Source organism: Ursus americanus, chromosome 7, assembly GCF_024610735.1.
Source record: "Ursus americanus isolate L20-20 chromosome 7, mUrsAme1.1.p, whole genome shotgun sequence".
NCBI classification, from domain to species: domain Eukaryota; kingdom Metazoa; phylum Chordata; class Mammalia; order Carnivora; family Ursidae; genus Ursus; species Ursus americanus.
This window is the reverse complement of record NC_142133.1, coordinates 3,515,922-3,524,271: the sequence shown is the minus strand read 5'-3', so window position 1 is coordinate 3,524,271 and position 8,350 is coordinate 3,515,922.

The window sequence follows — 8,350 nt, the reverse complement described above, 5'->3', positions numbered from 1 at the left end:
TTACAGTTAGTATAATCAGTTGACGTAGCATCAGAGGTTTCAGGTAAAACCAGAATGCAGAAAAGTAAGTGAAAGTTGGATAAAGTAATGGAAAACCAAGAAGAAACACTTGAAGTCAAAGAGAAAAGAAGTAAGGAAGGCAAAATCAAGATGAATATTAAAAGTGATAGAAAACATGAAGATCAAGGAAAAAAATAATCTATGGATTGAAAAGCTCCATAGATGACATGAACAATTCAAGATGTTTTTTCCTTTAGAACCAAAATATATTTGTTTATTATAAGGTATGGCACATTTTGTTTTCTCTGAAAGTTGTTATATCTGCTGCATGATATCTGTCTCCGGTTCAAGGTTTTGTTCTGAGACTCAAAAAAAAAAAAAATCCCATCACAATTTGAAAAACAAAACAAACAAAAAGTGATGAACAATATTATTCTTCTCGTTCTTATTCGTGAAGATTCTCTAGTCATCTATTGCAATGCTATGCAAACTTAACTATTTTTTCTGGCAGATTCATTTCAAAGCATGAGAAAATTCAGCTGGAAGGCTGTAAATTTCATGATACAACAAACATTTCTTTCTCATTTGCTTTTTCACTGAAATCCCTGTGGTGCTTTGACTCAGCTTCCCCGGTGGCTGTCTGCTTCGTGGGGCTTTCCTATGCATCCAAACCTTGAGGCAGGTGAAAGCCATGGAGGGTCCAAGCAGTCCACAAAATTAATATATGCTTGATTCACCTTCTCGCCTTTCCTTCCCTCCAGATTAATCTCTTCCCAGGGAATTAGTATGAACTAGAAAAAGTTCCCACAAAAGCAAATCTAACCCTCATTAAGATTTTATCTGGTAAAAGGTTAAGGTATTAATCCTTCCAGGAAGTCCTTCAAAGTCCAAAGAAATGAATGAATTGAAATTCAAATTTATAACAGGCACCCTAGGAAATTTTGTTGGCAGGACCCTGTCCTTCAACCTCATCTGATAAACATTTGCATTCTATAGCATACTATAGGCGTATCCTTTTAGAGAGACTATAACACCAAAAACTTTGTCTTTTTGAGTCATGTTTCCTTACCACCAAAGAAACTGGGAATAAAAATCTGGCCTCATATTTTCTACCAATTCACTTCAATTTTCATCCCCATATTCATATGGGGATGAAATCATCTTGATTTCTGGGACCTTCTACTTGATCCTATTGGGGTTTGTTTTGCACAGGCTTTGTTTCTCAGATGTAATAATACTGAATAACTGTTTCTAGGAATTCTCTACCTATTTCCTCGTGGATGGTATTTGTGCCTTCAAACCAAATTTAACCCATGAAACACAAGTTTCCAATTGCTCAATTTTCTATAAGAGTAGTTTTTTGGGTGCCTACTTGCTGTCTCCACCTGGATGTCTGTTTATGCTGCCCCTCAAAACATTCATGTACACTCACTGTCTCTACGTTTTCTGTCATTGTCTCTTGAGCCCAGTTCTGTCAGACACTGCCCTCAGCATGCCAATAAAAACAACCCTTGTCAAGACCACCAGCCACCTCCACCTTTCCGAAGCTAAGGGCCAGTTTTCAGGGCATACTGGAGTTGTCTTCAGTGGCACATGACAACAGCCGATCACTCTTCCTTTCTGGAAATACATTCTTCTCTTGGATCAACACCATCTCATGGTTCTTTCCCTACCTTAAGTGATGTTTCTCAGTGTTCTTCACTAGTCCATTCTCATATCCTAACCTGCTCAGTGGTGAATGTCCCCAGGTCTCCCCTCTTCTTTACCTATTCTCTCTCCTAAGATGATTTCATGCAGCATCATATCTATAAATGTGTTTTATACACCAGCAACATCAAATTCATACCTACAGCCTAGGACTCTACTCTGAGCTCCTACCTCCAACAAGGCTCTCTATGCTTGTATAGCTAATACACATCTTAAAACAACCCATCCAAAATCAAACTTTTGACTATTTAACCCACCCACAACTCCCACCCAAATCTGCTCCTCTGATGAGTTTACATGCCTCAGTAAGTGGACACTCCACAATAACTCCAACTGATACTTCTGGAATCGGTCCAACTACTTCACCTTTGGTAGAGCTATGGCTTTTTGCCAGCCCATTTTGCCACTTCGTAAGCTTGTTTCTGTCTCAGCGGTAAGAGTAGAGCGCCACTGGAAATGCTTTCTGTTGCACTTTTAAAGGATCAAAAACAAACAAACAAACAAACAAAAAAGCCCAAACCCAAAAAACCACCCCAAAATCTAGTCTATATTTTTAAAGTTCTAGAATTAATCTTAAGTCAATTTTCTTACCTTTCTCTTTCACAAATGTGTATAATCACACCAACTGCCTGACTCATGGTCACTGTCACCTCGCACGCAACTTCACCAGTGCCCCACGTTCGGGAGTGTGCTTCATAGCTGTTTTTTCTACCACTGCAAATATTACATTAGACACTCATAGTCAAAAATAGACTTTAGAGTAAGAAGTATCTCCATTTTCCCTAATCTTTATCCTTTGTCTTTCTTTTAATAACATTTCTGTCCACTGGCTGATAGCACCCATAAGTGACTATCTGCAGTTCTTTTAGGTTATAGAGATATAAATTAAAAAGTGGTGTTATCTGTGATGTGGAAAGTGTTTTCTGTTTGTCATTAGTTTCGAATCTCCCATTTTTCATAGAAAGAGACATTTTCTGCCATGGTTTGTCCCGTACTTAATTTTATCTGCCATTAATGAAAAACAGAATGATCACTAATGAACCCAGAATGAAAAGTCTCAATAAACATCCAGATAAGAAGGGATTCTTATCATATTTTTCATTTTGAGATATGTATTTAATATTCTATTTCATCACTGTAGGAGGGAAATAATCTTGCCGGGGGCCAGGGCTTTTCGATAGGGGAAAATCTTGGTAAGCATTTGCCTTTTTGCAGTTATCTGCATTACTGCAAAGTACCGCTAAGGCAAGAGCCTACCCTCCTAAAGAGAGAGAACAACCCTCAGTGAGCAGCAATTCCATTTCCGGAATCACCATAGGTGTCATAGCTTATTACCTTTCACACAAAGTAGCACAGAGGAAGAGAAGTTTCCCAACTGACTTACCAGGGAAGGTTCCTGCTGGAGAGGATTCAGAGAAGTCATCTAAGCCCTCTCCCGGCCTTCAAGAATGGCTCAACATAAATTATTCCCTGCAGATGAGAACATTCTCTATTTAAACGTTTCTAGAGAACCAACAAGTCTTCATTTCCTTAGGGCAATCTTTTCACTGCTGAGGGATTTAAGAACCTAGGTAGGTTTAACTGTAAGATACCATAAGATTTTCCTAGACAGAAATGACTTATCCTCATAGAAGCTAAGTCTATTCTGCCCCCAATCAACAGACAGAATTAAAGATGTTGAAATTTAGGCTACTTACAGTTAGAAAAACAAGTAGGTAAATCCAAATACTTTGTTGCAGTAGCACCACATCTCTAATTTGGCTTGGCTGGGACAAGAAAATTTTTTTTAAAAAATCAGTAGCATTGTAGGTAATAATCATACATTTCTGTGTTTTTAAAAACAGTATTTGTTCCTGGGATCTCTTCTTTTTGACTTGTAAGCTGAGCTGTCAGCCCATATATTAATTTCAATTAATTTCTTGTACAAAAATAAGGTGAGGCTAGGTTCCATCTGCAGTAACTTTATTAAACATTTCTAGACTAAGAATTGAGCCCATAGATGTTATAAAAGTCTGCATTACTCTATTCCCTCCCCTGTACAAAATTTTTTCACAGGTGCAGACTATTTCAAAGGCATTTCCAAAAGTGAGATGAGGCAGAACTCAGATTGATGCAATTCTTGAATGTTGTTTCTTTTTTAAGATTTTATTTTTAAGTAATCTCTACACCCAATGTGAGACTTGAACTTACAACCCCAAGATCAAGAGTTTGCATGCCCCACTGACTTATCCAGTGGGGGATCCTCTGGGTGTTTGTTTGTTTGTTTGTTTCCTTGTTTGTTTTAGAGGGGTGTGGGAGGGGCAGAGGTAGAGGGAGAGAAAGAGAATCTCAAGCAGGCTCCATACCCAGCACAAAGCCTGACGTGGGGCTCAATTTCACATCCCTGAGATCATGACCTGAGTCAAATTCAAGAGTCAGACACTTAACCAACTAAGCCACCCAGGCCACCCGCCCCTTGTGTGTTCTTGATTAGTCACTAATTACCTCTGTGCCACAGAAATAATGTCCTACTCTCTGAGTACTGCAATTCAAAAAAAAAAAAAAGAAGAAGAAGAAAGGAAGGAAGGAAGGAAGGAAGGAAGGAAGGAAGGAAGAAAGAAAGAAAGAAAAAGAAAGAAAGAAAGAAAGAAAGAAAGAAAGAAAGAAAGAAAGAAAGAAAGAAAGAAAGAAAAAGAAGAAAGAAAAGAGAAAAGAAAAGAAAAGAAAAGAAAAGAAAAGAAAAGAAAAGAAAAGAAAAGAAAAGAAAAGAAAAAAGAAAAGGGAGAAAAAAAGCAGTCATCTACGCATTTCTAAACTGCTTTGGCTTCTGTTTTCCTGCTGTCCTTTAGTTACTGTTTCACTAAAAGTGGAATGAAGGAGATTTGGTAGCACCTTGATACATTTTCTTATAAAAATAAATCTATTAGAAGTTAATTAATTATCCTTTTATAGACTAGAGAATAGAGCCTGTTATATAGTGAATGTTTAATAAGTTTTCACTAACTAAATCAATGAATAAATGCACAATTACTGTAGAACTGGTGCTTTTATTATCCTTAAGTGTTAGGTTTTATTTTTTGTTTTGTTTTTTGTTTGTTTGTTTTGTTTTGTTTTCTGAGTGAACTAATTGATTAACTGCTTTGGTTACCATTTGGATAGGGACTGACGCTGACTGAGAGAGACAGCCTCTTTGACAGCCCATTACTTGAGGAATGAAATGGGTTTCAAGTGGTTCTTCTCAGCAAAGCTGAGGTTGGTTGCTTTTGCAGAATTTGGATGTGAAAAAATATGGAATGACTTTGACTGGCTAATGCAATTCCTTTAAGATTTTAGTTTTACAACCTCTTTTAATATATAAAAAAGAGAGGACACAGGGTATCATGGTTTAACCATAGTTAAGACATGAGTAAGACATCTAAATTATTTTCACTGGGAAGAAATTCTTGGTGATGGTCACCATGTGATTCCGTTTCCTTGTCCTTTCTCTCTAGTGTAGAATTCTGCACTTGTGTCCTAATGAATAGAGACTGAAAATAGAGAAACACTCCCCTTCTTGTCATGTGACCCTGCCTGTCTTTGTGGCCTTTTTTGGCAGCACTGTTTCTTCTTCTCTTCCCACCAGCATCCCAGCCTCTTTCCACACTCACCAGCCTCAGCCAAGCCTCCCTCTCAGCCACTTGCATCACTTCCTCAGGCAGGACCTGCTCTGTCCCTCCACTGACTCAGCTCTGTCATCATGGGCTCTCTTCCCACAGGTGTGCCTACTTCAAAGCATTCCCTCAGATCTGTTTTTACATTTTGGTATTTGTGTGATTATTGAACTCTTAATTTTCCCCATAGGCCATTTTCCTCATGAGAGAAAGGACAGGTTCTGCTTGTCTCATGATTACTCTCCTGCCACTCCAGCACAATGCCTGGCCCATAGCAGGCACTTGATAAATATTGACTGACTGAACCAATAAATGAAGAAACTCGCATTTGAAAGAGATCTTGAACAAGAGTTAGCTGGTAAATGTGTGGGTTCCAGAAATCTCCTTCCTCTCAAAGAAATTTTATTGTTAGAGATTCTTTTAGCTTCAGGTTAATAAACTCCTAGTCTAAAATCCAAAACTCTCTGGGAAGGTTGGATAAATACTAGTTATAATCACTTAGATATTAATACATTGGATTATTTAATACTTGAGCTTAGTATTCTGGAGGCATTACTCCACTAACTAAAAAGGAGACAATGAGGGAAAGGCAAGCCACAAATGACACCAAAACTTCTGCTATCCTGAGATGTGTGAGGATTTTTGTAACCCAGATGACTGGACTTCAATAGCTGTGTAGGGTAGAGGAGACAGGGCTTCGAGATGCAGCAAAATGGGGATTTAAAATGGAAACTTTATAAGGAACCAGGAAAGTTGACAAGCTACACCTTCAGTGAAAGAGTGAGCTAGAAAGACATCTTCTTGCCCATGTGGAGAGATTCCAATAGCATTCATCCATCTGGGTTTGGCTCTGGAGGGAAAAATCTACCTAAGAATTTATGTATAACTGCAGGCTTTTAAATATGGTTTTAAAATGTGAATTTACATACCTTCTGATCAGAGCATGTTCCTGGACTGGAAGGCTACAAAACCTCAGTAAATTTGCATGCTCAACTCAAAATTAGACTCTAGAGGGACAGGCCAGAATGTGATGAACTCTTAATCCAATATTACACACACACACACACACACACACACACACACAAACACTCCTGCACATACACACACACTCCTGCCTCCAGAATACTAAACCCAAATATTAAATAATCCAATTCTACCATGAGTGAGGGAAGAAACAACAGCACTGGAGTTAGATCTTCACTTGGTTTTCTTTTTCTTCTATTTTCTTCTTATTAATTTTTTAAAATTCCAGTATAGTTAACATACAGTGCTATATTAGTTGCAGGTGTACAACATAGTGATTCAACTATGGGCACTTATTCAGTGCCCATCATAAGTATACTCTTAAACCCATTCACCTGTTTCACCCATCTCCCCACCCACCTCCCCTCTGGTAACCAACAGTTTGTTCTCTATAGTTAAGAGTCTGTTTCTTGATTTGTCTCTCTCTCTTTTTTCACTTTGTTCATTTGTTTTTTCTCAAATTCCATATATGAGTGAAATCATATCATATTTGTCTTTCTCTAACTTGCTTATTTCAGTTAGATACTCTCTAGCTCCATCCACGTTTATATGGCCAATTGATCTTCGACAAAGTAGGAAAGAACATACAATGGGAAAAAGACAGTCTTTTCAACAAATGGTGTTGGGAGAACAGCTACATACAAAAGAATGAAACTGGACCATTGGCTTACACCATACACAAAGATCTTCACTTTGCCCAACTGATTCAGCCACTGGAACTATGTGGTACTAAATAAAAAATATATAATTAAATGTTTGAAGCTGTCAAAGATGAAATAAGACACATGAGTAAGGCACAATTTGTTATAAAAAATGACCAAGGTTATTGGGAAAAATTCAAATATAATTTCTTGAAGTGACACATTTACATTGGAAGAAAGCCTCGGTGGATGACTACACATAAAATTGGATATAGATGAAAAGAAAAGGAGTAAACTGAAAGTTAGATACAAAGAACTTGCCTATAATGCAGCTTAGAGAGACATAGAGAGAAAATATGAGAAAGAAATGGAAGATAAAGTGCATAGATTTGATATATGTCTAATTGGAATTCTAGATCAGAGAAATTGAAGGAATAAGGGAGAAGTATTTGAAAATATACAAGCAGGAACAAAGCAAAAAACAAAAAACAAACCCTAACCCTTGGATCCAGAAAGTCTAATGACTTCAGATAGAAAGAAACTCACACCTAGATTCAAAACATGAAAAGACATAGAGAGAGAGTAAAAGCAACCATGGAGAGAATACAGGTCACCTACAAAGGAAAGGCTTACTGTGCTCTTAGTCACCTGTTGGAAGACAGATGATGGAGGAACAGTATCTTCAATGGTACCTAGAAAAAACAGCTGTCAACCTAGAATTCTAGTCACAGTAAGTCTTTCTTTTAAGGATGGTGGAATAAAGACATTTGTGGCCTAATAAAAACAGAGATCAACAAAGTAATTCTCCAAAGGAATTCATAAAGGACGTATTTCAGAACAGCGTACAGCTCTAGATGAAAAGTCTGACTTATAAGAAGCAATGTAGATACCAAAGACAATGATAAATGTTCATCGTGCAATTACTATGTGCCAGGCAGTTTTCTAAGCACTTCACATGATTTACCTCATTTAATCCTCACTCCTGGTCTATGAGCTAGATCCTATTATTAAGCAAGTTTAATTTGTCTAAGATTACAAAATTAATAAATGGCAAAGGGATTCTACACAGGGAATGTGCCTGCAGAGCCAGCTGTTAACAGCTCTGTTGTGGGGAATAACAGATACTGACATTATAAAACAATAATGACTATGTCTAAAATGTGACAAAATAAGAGGTTACCCTCAACATACTGGGAAATTGCAAATAAGTTGTGGATGACTAGAATTAAGTTCTTTTTTTTTTTTTAAGATTTTATTTATTTATTTGACAGAGAGAGACAGCCAGCGAGAGAGGGAACACAGCAGGGGGAGTGGGAAAGGAAGAAGCAGGCTCATAGCAGAGGAGCCTGA